Below are 13,289 nucleotides of genomic sequence, written 5' to 3' on the forward strand. Positions count from 1 at the left end.
TTTGAACCTCAAGGGTTCGGTCGACCGAGGCTTTTAATTAAGCCAAAATTTCTAACGTTGGTTGACTGAAGCCCTAATTTGTCCCTAAAGCTATTCCAAAAACGTTGAATGATTTTAGTCTTTTTATAAAAAGGTTTTTGGTGAAAAGTTAGGTGTTCTATGGTCAACCTATGGTTATCTGAGCATTTAAACATATCATGCAGATGTATGCATTATTATAGACCGAAGATATAAAAAATTAAATGCAATACAATTAAAATCAAAATGTCTTCTTCTTTTGCTCTTCATTTTCCATGGAATTATCTAAGAGTGTGCTTTATGTCCCTACTGGCTTCTATTTTCCGGTATTTTGTGTTCGTGCTGAAATGAAAACCCATTCACATACTAAATGCACACAAAAGATGCACGTGCTTTGTTAGCATCAAAACAAGGGCTGGACTAAAAAAGTCAACATGCCTTTTTGAGCTCCAAATGGTCACAAAAATTGAAATATGTTATTATTATATTACCCAACGGCCATAAAACGGTCATATTTCGAATTTTCCTATAAATACCTTGCTATATCTCTTACAAGAAGGTCAGCAAATCATTCCGAAACGTTGTTTGAATGTCTTTTGATTCTTACTCACATCTCAAACTCATTACATGATCAAATTGAAATTTCTCCTATTTTGTTTTTAAAAACTCTTTTTGGAGAAAATCTTTTGAGTTATTCAAGAGAGCTTTGAGCATATATTCACTCATATATACTTGCTTGAAAAGCTTCTCACTCTTTATATTTAATAGATCAATCTTGAGAAATATTTTTCCATACTCTCATTTTCTTGCAAAATATTTTTGAGAGCTTCATATTTCAAATCATTTGAGAATACATCTAGAAATTTTTTCGTTATACAAATTAGCTTTTGAAGAAACATCTTCTTGTACACAAAACTTATTTTCAAAATCATCTCTACGGGGTTTGGGTTGTGAACCGTGCCAAGTGAGGATATATCACTTGGAAAGGTATCTCTGCCTAGAAGGACGGATTATGGTGTAAGCCGTACCGAGTGAGGGTATATTGCTCAGAGAGGTGTTTTCTCTTAGAAAGAGGGAATACGGTTCGGGCTTGAACCATGCCAGAGGTGGGTATAATTTGGAGAGGTTGCTCTGCCGATAAAGAGTGTGTAACGGGTGGCTCTTCCCGGTTTTGGAGGAGTGGTATAGTGAAAATCCTTGGATGGTTTGCTCAAGACAAGGACGTTGGTGGGGATAGCTGAACCTCGTAAAAATATCGGTGTAATTCTCTCTCTTCCTTATCTTATTTATATTTTCGCACGTGTATGATTGCATATATATATATATATTGTGATTATTTTACATATACGATTTATTTTTTATTGGGGTATTATTGGTGATTCGGCTAAATAATTAGTTATAGTCTTTAAAAATCAAATTCACCCCCCCCCCTTTGGGATTACACCAATCCTCACAATTGGTATCAGAGCCCAGCTACAGTAAGCTTAACCATTTTTGTATAAAGATTGCATGGCTCATATTAGTGTATCCCCTTTTTGTGAATGTCAATCATTTCACCAAAATAAATAAGGTTATTAGTGGCGATTTAAAACCATCACTAATAGTAGTAGCCACGGTCCTATTAGTATTAGTGATGGTTTTAAATTAGTCACCATATATGTGGCGACTAATACTTATTAGTGATGAATTATACAAATCATCACTAATAGTGGAATATTAGTGTCGCAAAAAAACTTTCACTAATAGCCTACAACCGTCACCATAAATTATATATATTCTCGGTTCAAATTCATTACTAAAGCCCAAGTATTAGAAACATTTTTAATAACCATCACAAATATAACGTTATTAGTGCTGGTCAATAAACCGTCACTAATGTTACGTTTTTAGTGACAGTAACTAATATCACCACTAATAATATACTATTAGTAACGGTTATAAAATGGTTACTAATATTTGGTCTTTAATGACGAATTTGAGCCTAGAAAATGTTAATTCTATAGTGACGGCTTTAGTAAACCATCACTAATACTTCAACCTGCCATTACTAGTAATGGTTTTACAAACCATCACTGATACTTTGAAATAATTTTTTTGTTTTTTTTTTAATTCTTGTAAAAACCTGTAATTTTATTTTAACATACATTAAATTAAACCAAAACTACTTAAACATTCATAAATTATTCAAAATTCAAATACATATATACAAATACAAATTGAAATTAAAAATAAAGAATAATTCTATTCAAATAACAAAGAATACAAGAAAAGTCAAAATTAAATCCACGTGCATCTGACTTGACTGTAGTGTCTTTTATCATCGTAGTTTTGTGACAGCCACAAACCTTACAAAATAATAGTTGTACAAGAAATTAGCTAGCATACAATGTTTGAACATATATGTATATACTATAATAAAAATGATTTGATGGCAAAATGATTGGACAATCTGACATAGTGTAAAAAAAATGACACAATTATAATTAACTAAGTTTTATCAGTCGAAATTCACCCCACTCGGTTCGGACCTCGTATGAGTGAATTGTAAGCTAAGTGCTTAAAAATGAACTATGTTTAATTACTATGTTTGTTTCTATGCTAACTTCACTACAAAAAATGAGGTTATTAGTGAAGGATCGAAACCATCACTATTAATCAAAAAATCGTCACTAATAGTATTAGTAACGGTTTTATAAGTATTAGTGACGGTTTTAAAATAGTTGCCATAACTGCCATTACTAATAATTATTAGTGACGAATTTTAAAAGTGTCACTAATATTAGAGTATTAGAGACGAATTATCACCGTCACTAAAACCCTAATACCATCACTATAAATTATACATCGGTTTAGCTTAAATTCGTCACTAATAATAGACTAATAGTGATGAATTTGGGAACTGTCACTAAAAGTTGAGTATTTTTGAATGTTTCAAAACTGTCACTGATAATGGAGTCTTAGTGACGAATATAAAACCTTCACTAATACTTGGGCTTTAGTAGAGTATTAGTGAAGGCTTCAAAACCATGACTAATAGTAGTGTAGTAGTGACGAATTTAAAATCTTCACTAATACTACGGTTTTAGCGATAGTTTTGAAATTCATCACTAATACTCTACTAGTAGTGACAGTTTTGAAAATTTCACTAATAGTGTACTATTAGTGAAGGTTTTTGAAACCTTCACTAATACTCTACTAGTAGTGATGGTTTTTAAATTCATCACTATTAGTCTATTATTAAAAATTTTTTTAAATAATTATGTCTTATAAAAATCTGTAATTACATTTTCCTATACATAACACTAAACCACAATTACTAAAAAATTCATATATCATTCAAATTTATAAATAATCCAAATTCATATTCAAATATATTATACAAATTTAAATTCAAATATAGAAATTTCATCTGTTCGGATAAAAAAAATACAAAGAAAAACTCAAAAGCTGCATCCGATTGTAGCATGACATCGTGCTGATGTCCTTAAGAAAATTCCTAGGACACAAGATAACACTCTAACTATATAGTTTCAAATTGAAGGAGTTAACTAAAAAATGAAACAATCAAGAGAACTTACTAAAGCTTTAAGTGAAGGGCGATGAGTGGCCATCTCACACATGTAGCAGCTTGGAAAATAAGAAACAAATTAAATCGTCATCAAATAATTGTAACTATTTTAGATACACCACAGAAAACACATACCAAGTGACCAAATATCATATTTGAAGCCATATGGAATATGTGCATGCAGTCCATAACACATGCATATTTGACTAGCATGCAATCTAATAAGTTCTTATGCACGAGTTCATTAGAGATGAAGTTAAAAAATAAAACAATATGTTAAAATAAAACATGTATAGAAAGTATTTCATTAAAAACATGCAACAATCTATAAAGAAATTTCACTGATCCTTTCAAAAATATCTTTAGAAAAATCATTTTTGATTTCATTTTTGAGAAATGTTTAACAAAATTTCAGTAGAATGCCGACTATAATTTGAACAACTTCCCAAAAAAATTTGACTTAAAAAGGAGTTTATATATATAGAAGGGCATGCGAGAATCTTAAATTCACTACCAGCATGCAATACAAAAATCTGCATCAGCCATGCAGATGACATTTATACTACCTATATCAACTCAATCCAGTATACTGACAAGATATTCAATGAACTCGCAATAGTTGTGACTAGCATGCAATATAATAAGTTCTTAAGCATCAGTTCACTAGAGATGAAGTTCAAAAATAAAACAATGAAATCATATGTTAGAATAAGTGGTGTATAGCAAGTATTTCATTACAAGCATGCAACATTCTATAAAGGAATTTCACTCATCCTTTCAAAAACAGTTTTAGCAAAATCACTTGTGGTTTCATTTTTGAGAAAGGTTTAACAAAATTTTGGCAGCATGTCGACTGTAATTCGAACAATTTCCCAAAAAAAAAAAGACCAGAAAAGGAGTTTATATATATATATATATATATATATATATATATATATATATATATAGGAGGGCATGCGAGAAACCTAGATTCACTACCAGCATGCAATACACAAATTTGCGTCAGCCATGTAGATGACATTTATACTACCAGTATCAACTCAATTCAGCACATTCGCAAGATATTCAATGAACACGCAATAGGTGTGATTAGCATGCACTATATTAAGTTCTTAAGCATTACTTCATTGGAGATGAAGTTTAAAGATAAAACAATAAAACAATATGTTAGAATAAGAGGTATATAGCAAGTATTTCATTTCAAGTATGCAACATGCTATAAAGGATTTTCATTCATCCTTTCAAAAATAGTTTTAGTAAAATCATTTCTGATTTCATTTTTGAGAAAAGTTTAACAAAATTTCAGCAGCATGCCAACTATAATTTGAACAATTTCTCAAAAAATTTGACCTGAAAAGGAGTTTATATATATATATATATATATATATATATATATATATATATATATAGAAGGGCATGCGAGAATCCTAGATTCACTACCAACATGCAGTACACAAACTTGCATCAGCCATGCAAATGGCATTTATACTACCAGTATCAACTCAATCCAGTATATTCACAAGATATTCAATGAACACGCAATAGTTGTGACTAGCATGCAATCAATAAATAAGTAGTCATATGCAACCTAATAGGTAACGAAAATGAACTTCGTCATCGTTTCGGAGCACTTAAGAAAAGCGCTTGTAAAACTTATCACTTAAAATAAGCACTTTTCTAAAAAAAAGTGCCATTTGTTTGTACTACAACAAACACTTATTGCAGAATGTATCCAAGTTACTCATACCTTGTGAACTCGGTTAAAATTTAAAAAATGCCTAGGCAATTCCATATTATGAACCATTCATTTCTTTTTTAGTGTGTTATCTTCTTCACATGCATAAGGTTGTAAACTGTAAATTGTAAGTCATCTTGGATTTTAGACTTTCGAAGCAAGGAATATAAGGAGGTTCAAAAAGACTTAAATTCTTCAAAAATTGATTTGCATTGTTAGTATTTTGAGCTTCATCTTTCCCTCATACGCTTAATACTTTCCAAAACCCACATAATTGCTAATTATACCAAGTAATATTAAATTCAAATTACCGAATTTACTGATTTCATATTATTACTACAAAACCCCATAATGGCAAATATATTGTAAAATCAAACTACCTTTTACATACCTTCCAATGAGAGGAGGAGCCACCTACAACATCTGGACGAGATTGGTGCATCATTTGTTCGAGCTATGCTTGCCTGTTCATAAGGAACTCCAGCTTGGCTTCAAAGTTGGACAACTTCTCTTTTAGCTGCTAGTTCTCCAGACCATAGCTGGACACCGTATCTTTTAATTGCTGATTTTCCATTTCCATTGTCTACATACGCTGAGCCATCTAATCCGCTCAAGCCCTCATGTCTCGACACGCTCGTTCAAACTCAGCATGAGACGCCGCACTCGTAGAAGATGATGCTATTAGGGCGATGTATCCACTCCCAAGACCTTTCACCCAACCCCCCATTCGTTCCCCAAACACCTGTGATATGAACCCACAAGCTCCAATTCCACATGATGATCTGCACGTGCCAAGTGGACCCATCACAGGAGCTAGAGCCAAGAAGGTCAAGGAGGCTATGCAAGGACTAATTGAGAAGTTATTTGAGCAAGAGTCAATGAGGGTCATGGACACTAAAGAAAAGGACTTTCTTGAAGAGCCCAAGATGCTAAATTGTCTAAAGGCGTGTGAAGTTGGAACCTTAAGTCAATAAGGGCTGTTTGGGGAATTTTTATGGATTAAATAGTGGGCCAATTGTGTCAATTAAGCATGACATGTGAGTCGCACATGTTTCATTAAATGACATGACACATGGCATGTGACTTGCACATGTTTCATTAAATGACACATGGCATGTGACTTGCACATGTTTCATTAAATGACATGGCATGCTTAAGGTTATGTGGGATTATTTTATTGGCCAAATTGATGTCACAGCTCAATTCTATTGGCTGAACTGATGTCATGGATTTCTTTTATTTTCTATAAGTAGTCAACTCTCTATTGTATTAAAGAATATTGATTTTTGCTGAATAGAATTCAAGTGAGGTTATTTCTCTTCAAGTTCTTCATTCAACTTTCACCGAACTTATCAAAGGTGTTACCTTTGTGGCGTTCATCCATTAATTTGATATTCTTGGTTTGTGCTTCACGTCAAGCAATAGGTCAAGGATCCTATACCATTTCGAATCTTATTTTGGGTTTAGGGTTTTGATAAATCTGATTTGGGGTCTCCGGACGTTTATTCTTGGGGTTCCGTATCATTTGGTATCAGAGCTTTGGTTCAAATCAGGTTCTATCTATCTTATTTTTCTTGATTGCTTTAGAAAATTTTTTTATCTTATAATGATTTATCCTTATTTCATATTCTTCTATCTTCCGATCTACCTATCTTGTTTTCTTGTTTTTGAAATTTTCCAACTCTTCTTTAATATTGTCCACCATCAAGATTGAATCTTTTGTGGCTAGAAATTGCAAGAAATACAGCAAGGCTGATTAGAGCACATTAAAAAAAAAAAAAAAAACCATTTTGTGCATCCAAAAAAAAAAAGAAAAAGAGAAAGGGCAATATTTTGCAGTCATAAAAAAAAAAAAAAAGAGGAGGCAGCAACTTATTATTCTGATATGTGTTTGAATATATCCTTGGTCGAGTTGGTCCATTGAATTTCTTTTTATTTTGTTCGCGTCATTATTGTTTTTCTTGACTTCTTTTTGTCTTTCCTTCGTTGTTTCGTGTCTTGATTTAGTTGTTTTCATTGATTTAGTTGCATTTGATTTGTTTGGGATTAGTTCATTAAAGAACTAAAAGAGAAATCCTGAGTGGTAAGAGGCACGAGTGTGTGAGCGCATCAGAGGGAAAAAGCCAAAAAAAAAATTGTGTCAAAAACACGAGCGTTGAATGTCATTGTTTGGAGGGTAAACACGTAAAGGAGTGAGTGAGGAATTTTTTTTTTCTCTCTAATATCCTTTTTGCAGGTTTGAAATTATGAGTAGAAAGGTGGTTGGCGCTGAAACTTCCAGCAAAGGTAGCGAGAATGAGAACCCTCCACAAGACTCATTCTTCACCTTGCAAGCCATTCAACAACAGTTTGAAAGACTCAATACGGTTTTTGGGGAGTTCAGAGATAGATTGGATAGACAAGACGCTGCAATTGATGGATTGAGAAGAGGGCAATCCAATGAAAGGCGGCAAAGGCCACATACTCCTCCGATTGCTGAATTTGAATATGATATAGGTAGCAACGAAGCAAGTGATGATGAACATGGAGGTATGGGAAGATTTGCTTATCGAGGTGCTAGGCAAGAGCGACAACCTCGATGGGAGCCAAGGGGTCGAGATAACATTGATAGAAACATCGGAAGCATCAAAATGAAGATTCCTCCTTTTCAGGGGACAAATAACCCGGATGTATACCTTGAATGGGAGAGGAAGGTTGAGCTCATTTTCGAGTGTCATAACTACTCCGAAGAAAAGAAGGTGAAATTGGCAGCTGTGGAGTTTACTGACTACGCACTGGTATGGTGGGATCAAATTCTTCTTAGTAGGCGTAGAAACATGGAAAGACCTATCCAGACATGGGCTGAAATGAAGGCGGTGATGAGGAAGCGATTTGTACCAAACCACTACTACCGAGACTTACACCAACGTCTTCAAAGCCTTACCCAAGGTACCAAAAGTGTGGAGGACTACCACAAGGAGATGGAGATAGCTATGATTTGGGCAAATATTGAGGAAGATAGAGAAGCTACAATGGCACGATTCATATATGGGTTGAACCAGGAAATTGCTAACATAGTGGAGCTGCAGCACTATGTGGAGTTAGAGGACATGGTGCATATGGCAATGAAAGTAAAGAGGCAACTCAAACACAAGTGTGGAAACAAGCATGCTACAACAACTTCGGCTTCCCATTCCACATGGAAACCGAATTGGGGGAAATCAAAAGAAGAAATGGTTGTTTCCAAATCCAAGGAAGAGAAGGAGAAAGGCAAAGACAAAGTGGGCAGCCATGAAAAAGGTATAACTTCTTCTCAATCTAGTAGGTACAGAAATACCAAGTGTTTTAGGTGTTTAGGGACTGGCCTATTGCATCACAATGCCCAAACAAAAGAACAATGATTATGAGAGATGATGGTACTATTGAGACTGATGATGAAGAGAGCGATCATGAGTCCATGCCTTCACTAGAAGATTCTAGCGATGTTAACTATGCTGTCCATGGTGAGGCATTAGTAACTAGGAGAGCTTTAAACATGCATGTGGTGAAAGATGAAAATGAGGAGCAGCGTGAGAATATATTTCATACTCGATGTTACATCAATGATAAGGTGTGTAGCATGATCATTGATGGAGGGAGCTGCACTAACGTAGCTAGTGCCACATTAGTAGAGAAGTTAGGGTTGCAATGCATAAAACATCCTAGGCCTTACAAACTTCAATGGTTGAATGAGTGTGGGGAGGTTAGGGTGAATAAGCAAGTGTTGATTGTATTTTCAATTGGAAAATATTCTGATGAGATTCTATGTGATGTGGTCCCTATGCATGCTAGTCACATCTTATTGGGCAGGCCATGGCAATATGATCGACGTGTCACTCATGATGGGTTCAAGAATAGGTATTCTTTTCTAAAAGATGGGAGAAGTGTGACCCTTGTACCATTGACTCCTAAGCAAGTGTATGAAGATCAAGTGAGATTGAAAAGAGCAAATGATGAGAAAAACAAAAAAGAGGCTGAGAATAAAACAAAAGGAGAGGCAGAGAGCATTGAAATTAGAAAAAAAAAAAAAGAGTGGTAAAAATGAGAGAAAAACAACGAGAGAGGAAAAAGTGAGTTTGTATGCAAAAGAAAAAGAGTGTATGAAAGCTTTTTATGCACAAAGACCTCTCGTTATACTCATGTACAAGGAGGCATTATTGAGCACTAACGAACTCACCTCTTCCTTGCCTAGTGCTCTTGTTTCTTTGCTGTAGGAATACAAGGATGTCTTTCCTATGGACGTGCCCAATGGTTTGCCACCAATTAGAGGAATTAAGCATCAGATTGACTTCATTCCCGGGGCTACGATTCCCAACCGTCCAGCCTATAGGAGCAGCCCCGAGGAGACTAAGGAACTTCAAAGACAAGTTGAGGAGCTGCTTGCTAAGGGGCATATGAGGGAGAGCATGAGTCCATGTGCGGTACCCGTGCTACTGGTACCGAAGAAAGATGGATCATGGAGGATGTGTGTCGATTGTAGAGCCATCAATAAAATCACTGTAAAGTATCGCCATCCTATCCCTAGACTAGATGACATGTTAGATGAACTGCATGGCTCTTGCATCTTTTCTAAAATTGATTTAAAAAGTGGCTACCATCAAATAAGAATGAAACCGGGTGATGAATGGAAAACTGCATTTAAGACAAAGTACGGTTTGTATGAATGGATGGTTATGCCCTTTGGTCTAACCAATGCACCTAGTACTTTCATGCGCTTGATGAATCATGTGTTGCGTGCATTTATAGGCAGATTTGTTGTTGTCTACTTTGACGACATCCTAGTGTATAGCAAGAATCTTGATGATCACTTGGATCATTTGAAAGGTGTACTCGATGTTCTTAAAAAAGAAAATTTTTTTGCTAACCTAAAGAAATGTGATTTCTGCATGGAAAAGGTTATTTTCTTGGGTTATATGGTGAGTGCTAAAGGCGTAGAAGTGGATGAGGAAAAAGTGAAAGCAATAAAAGATTGGCCAACACCTAAATCTGTGACTGATGTACGTAGTTTTCATGGGCTGGCTAGTTTTTATAGGCGGTTTGTGAGAGATTTTAGCACCATTGCTGCACCTTTAACTGAAGTAATAAAAAAGAACGTGGGGTTTAAATGGGGTACTGCACAAGAACATTCCTTTAAAATGCTTAAAGATAAGTTGTGTTCTGCTCCATTGTTGCTTTTACCTGATTTCACTAAAACTTTTGAGATTGAATGTGATGCCTCCGGGATTGGTATTGGAGCTGTTTTGATGCAGGATAAGCGTCCCATTGCATATTTTAGTGAAAAGCTCAATGGGGCAGCATTGAACTACTCCACGTATGATAAAGAACTGTATGCCTTGGTGCGGGCATTGGAGACGTGGCAACATTACTTGTGGCTTAAAGAATTCGTGATCCACTCTGATCATGAATCTTTAAAGCATTTGAAGGGGCAAGGTAAGCTAAATCGCCGCCACGCCAAATGGGTAGAGTTCATCGAAACCTTCCCATATGTCATTCAGTACAAGCAGGGGAAAGAAAATGTCGTGGCTGATGCGCTTTCTCGCAGGTATGCCTTAATTACTACACTTAGCACTAAGCTATTGGGTTTTGAGTACATAAAGGATTTATATGCTAAAGATTCTGATTTTGCTAATGTGTATGAGGTATGTGATAAAGTTGCGTTTCATAAATTCTATAGGAATGATGGATATTTGTTTAGGGAGAATAGACTTTGTGTGCCTAACTGCTCCCTAAGAGAATTGCTTGTGCGAGGGTCACATAGTGGGGGTTTGATGGGACATTTTGGGGTACAAAAGACTTTAGATATTCTGCATGAACACTTCTTTTGGCCACATATGCATAGATATGTAGAGAGAGTGTGTTCTAGATGCATTTCATGTAAACAAGCTAAGTCTAAGGTCTTACCTCATGGCCTTTATACTCCTTTGCCTGTACCTAGTGAACCTTGGGTAGACATTTCAATGGATTTCATATTAGGTTTGCCTATGTCCAAAGACGGTAGGGACTCTATATTTGTGGTGGTTGATAGATTTTCTAAAATGGCACATTTTATTCCTTACCATAAAACTGATGATGCCACAAATATAGCCAATTTATTTTTTAGGGACATTGTGCGATTGCATGGCATTCCAAGGACAATTGTGAGTGATAGGGATGTTAAATTCCTTAGCTACTTTTGGAAGGTTTTATGGGGAAAATTAGGAACTAAGCTATTGTTTTCTACTACTTGTCATCCTCAAACCGACGGTCAAACCGAAGTAGTTAATCGGAATTTAGCAACCTTATTGCGTGCGGTCATTCAAGGGAATTTAAAATCATGGGAAGAATGTATACCACTTGTTGAGTTTGCTTATAATAGAACTGTGCATGCTTCTACTAATTTTTCTCCCTTTGAAATTGTTTATGGTTTTAATCCTTTGACTCCATTGGATTTGATACCGCTACCTGTGAATGAGATAGCTAGCTTAGACGGCCGACACAAGGCTGACTTGGTGAAGAGGATCCATGAACAAGCACGGCAGCACATCGAAAAGAAGAACCGACAATATTCATCTCAAGCTAATAAGGGGCGCAAGTTCGTTACTTTTGAACCAGGAGATTGGGTATGGGTGAATATGAGAAAAGAGAGGTTTCCTACTAAAAGGAAAACAAAGCTACACCGAGGGGTGATGGACCTTTTCAAGTGGTAGAAAAGATCAACGATAATGCATACAAGTTGGATCTCCCGGGTGAGTATAAGGTCAATGCAACTTTCAACGTTTCTGATTTATCCTTTTTGATGTAGGTGATGATTCGAGGACGAATCTTTTTGAAGAAAGGGGGAATGATATGAACCCACAAGCTCCAATTCCACATGATGATCTGCACGTGCCAAATGGACCCATCACAAGAGCTAGAGCCAAGAAGGTCAAGGAGGCTATGCAAGGACTAATTGAGAAGTTGTTTGAGCAAGAGTCAATGAGGGCCATGGACACTAAAGAAAAGGACTTTCTTGAAGAGCCCAAGATGCTAAATTGTCTAAAGGCGTGTGAAGCTGGAACCTTAAGTCAATAAGGGCTGTTTGGGGAATTTTTATGGATTAAATAGTGGGCCAATTGTGTCAATTAAGCATGACATGTGAGTCGCACATGTTTCATTAAATGACATGACACATGGCATGTGACTTGCACATGTTTCATTAAATGACACATGGCATGTGACTTGCACATGTTTCATTAAATGACATGGCATGCTTAAGGTTATGTGGGATTATTTTATTGGCCAAATTGATGTCATAGCTTAATTCTATTGGCTAAACTGATGTCACGGGTTTCTTTTATTTTCTATAAGTAGTCAACTCTCTATTGTATTAAAGAATATTGATTTTTTCTGAATAGAATTCAAGTGAGGTTATTTCTCTTCAAGTTCTTCATTCAACTTTCACCGAACTTATCAAAGGTGCTACCTTTGTGGCGTTCATCCATTAATTTGATATTCTTGGTTTGTGCTTCACGTCAAGCAATAGGTCAAGGATCCTATACCATTTCGAATCTTATTTTGGGTTTGGGGTTTTGATAAATCTGATTTGGGGTCTCCGAACGTTTATTCTTGGGGTTCCGTATCAACCTGAGTGGAGATCTTATATTCTATCAATGGCTGACTCCCATCTAGAATGGGTGTATCCCTTAGCTCAAGCATCTTCTCCTATTTTCAGTCATGAAAAATGATAAAAATGAAGAAATAAGAATACAACATCGATGTTTTGAATAAAATAATGAACTAAATAATATATTTGACTTACATGTATGCCCTACACACTGTGGCACCACTCCCCCAATCGCCTTTGGTGTGTTCCCCGATAAAGATCCGAAATCGGCTCCTCTGCGCCAGTCTCAATGTAACGACCTACTTAATTTACTATATAATCAACCATATTAAATACCCTGATACCATTAACTTATAACATAATATTGT

The 13,289-nt window shown here is 35.6% G+C and overlaps 1 pseudogene; it reads left to right on the forward strand.

Annotated features, from left to right (window-relative positions):
• LOC131160829 (uncharacterized) overlaps positions 1–11,134 on the forward strand; it is a 41,946-nt pseudogene extending 30,812 nt beyond the window's left edge.
• The last annotated feature ends 2,155 nt before the right edge of the window (positions 11,135–13,289 follow it).

This window comes from Malania oleifera, chromosome 7 (genome assembly GCF_029873635.1).
Source record: "Malania oleifera isolate guangnan ecotype guangnan chromosome 7, ASM2987363v1, whole genome shotgun sequence".
NCBI classification, from domain to species: domain Eukaryota; kingdom Viridiplantae; phylum Streptophyta; class Magnoliopsida; order Santalales; family Ximeniaceae; genus Malania; species Malania oleifera.